A 2,917-nucleotide genomic window follows, 5' to 3' on the forward strand; every position below is an offset into this window, starting at 1 on the left:
TTTTGAATTACTTGGTGGTGAGGTGTTTTGAATTACGTGGTGGTGAGGTGTTTTGAATTACTTGGTGGTGAGGTGTTTTGAATTACTTGGTGGTGAGGTGTTTTGAATTACTTGGTGGTGAGGTGTTTTGAATTACTTGTTAGTGAGGTGTTTTGAATTACTTGGTGGTGAGGTGTTTTGAATTACTTGTTTTTGAGGTGTTTTGAATTACTTGTTAGTGAGGTGTTTTGAATTACTTGGTGGTGAGGTGTTTTGAATTACTTGGTGGTGAGGTGTTTTGAATTACTTGGTGGTGAGGTGTTTTGAATTACTTGTTGGTGAGGTGTTTTGAATTACTTGGTGTTTTGAATTACTTGGTGGTGTGTGAGGTGTTTTGAATTACGTGGTGGTGTGTTTTGAATTACGTGGTGGTGAGGTGTTTTGAATTACTTGGTGGTGCGGTGTTTTGAATTACTTGGTGGTGACGTGTTTTGAATTACTTGGTGGTGAGGTGTTTTGAATTACTTGTTGGTGAGGTGTTTTGAATTACTTGTTGGTGAGGTGTTTTGAATTACTTGGTGGTGAGGTGTTTTGAATTACTTGTTGGTGAGGTGTTTTGAATTACTTGGTGGTGAGGTGTTTTGAATTACTTGGTGGTGAGGTGTTTTGAATTACTTGTTGGTGAGGTGTTTTGAATTACTTGTTGGTGAGGTGTTTTGAATTACTTGGTGTTTTTTGAATTACGTGGTGGTGAGGTGTGATCGTCCCAAACTTCCAAACTGCTCCTACCCCTCCCATATGTATGTGCTCAGCGGTTCATTTTAGATATATATTTTTTCAACCTAAATCTTCAACCTAAATTGCTTATAAAAGTGTAATATCACAAACACGACAAATATATGTGTGCAAAATAATTGTTTGTTTTATGATTGGTGTAAATCATGACAACAAAGCAACTCAGGTACAGCCATTATCCTCAGCTAAAACAAGCCCGTACCTCTGAAACGACGCGTGGTGAGGTGAGCGTAACGAGCCGAACTAAGCTAGTATATATATATATATATATATATATATATATATATATATATATATATATATATATATATATATATATATATATATATATCTATCTATATATACATACAGTGTATTCAGACCCCTTCGCTTTTTTCACATTTTGTTATGTTGCAGCTTTATGCTGAAATCGTTTAAATTCATTTTTTCCCTCATCAATCTACACTCAATACCCCATAATGACAAAGAGAAAACAGGATTTTAGAAAATTTTGCAAATTTATTAAAATAAAAAACTGAAATATCACATTGACATAAGTATTCATACCCTTTGCTATGACACTTGAAATTTAGCTCAGGTGCTTCCCATTTCTCGTGATCATCTTTAAGATATTTCTACACCTTGATTGGAGTCCACCTGTGGTAAATTCAATTGATTGGACATAATTTGGAAAGGCACACACCTGTCTATATAAGGTCTCACAGCTGACAATGCATATCAGAGCAAAAACCAAGCCATGAGGTCGAAGGAACTTTCTGCAGAGCTCAGACACAGGATTGTGTCGATGCACAGATTTGGGGAAGCCTACAAAAAATTTCTTTTGCATTGAAGGTTCCCAAGAGCACAGTGGCCTCCATAATTCTTAAATGGAAGAAGTTTGGAACAGCCAGGACTCTTCCTAGAGCTGGCCGCCTGGCCAAACTGAGCAATCGGGGGAGAAGGGCCTTGGTAAGAGGGGTGACCAAGAAACCGATAGTCACTCTGGTTGAGCTCCAGAGATCCTGTGTGGAGATGGGAGAAACTTTCAGAAGGACAACCATCACTGCAACACTCCACCGATCTGGGCTTTATGGCAGAGTGGCCAGACGGAAGCCTCTCCTCAGTGAAAGACACATGAAAGCCCACAGAATCTTGTTTCTCACAGTCTGAGAGTCCTTTAGGTGCTTTTTTGCAAACTCCAGGTGGGCTCAAGACCTTATATAGACAGGTGTGTGCCTTTCCAAATCATGTCCAATCAATTGAATTTACCATAGGTGGACTCCAATCAAGGTGTAGAAACATCTGAAAGATGATCAAGAGGAATGGGAGGCACCTGAGCTAAATTTCAAGTGCCATAGCAAAGGGTCTGAATACGTATGTAAATGTGATATTTCAGTTTAAAAAAATTAAAAATTTGCAAAACTTTCTAAAATCCTGTTTTCTCTTTGTCATTATGGGGTATTGAGTGTAGATTGATGAGGGGAAAAAAAGAATTTACACGATTTCTGCATAAGGCTCCAACACAACAAAATGTGAAAAAAGTGAAGGTGTCTGAATACTTTCTGAATGCACTGTATATATATATATATATATATATATATATATATATATATATATATATATATATATATATATTGTTGCGGTTTTGTGTTTTTACAAATAAAGGTTAATTTCCCCCTCATAGTTTAGTCACACTACAACACGTAGCCTCACGATAGTTCAGTTATTTCATTGTAAATGTAAGCATAGTCCTTTTCCTGTGTTAGTTTTTCGTTGAGTTGAATCATGAGAGTTAGGTCCCCTTCCATTGCTTTATGCCGCCTCGATGCTTTGGTTTTTGGCGCAAATTACCACGAGGCCAGCCTGACAAGTCGGGGCAAGGCGGAGGAAGGCGGGGAAGGAGTGACGGTAAGCATGATCCGCCAATCAGGGCTCGAGGGGAGTGGCTTAGCACTGCGGCAGAGGCGTGGTTTGGAACATTCGATGCTGGCTAAGGGCATGGCAATATAACCCTTTGCGAAAAGCCCCCACCTCGGTTATGAGGCAAGCCCATGCGAGAAGGACATGCGCTGAGTGATGAGCTTGAGTTATCAGTTTTAAGGGGAGAGGTGCTTGAACAAGTTATGAGCCGGGGTCCTCTATTGAACAGTGCTGAGAGTGCGTG

Source organism: Myxine glutinosa, chromosome 9 (genome assembly GCF_964187855.1).
Source record: "Myxine glutinosa chromosome 9, kmMyxGlut1.1, whole genome shotgun sequence".
Lineage (NCBI taxonomy): Eukaryota > Metazoa > Chordata > Myxini > Myxiniformes > Myxinidae > Myxine > Myxine glutinosa.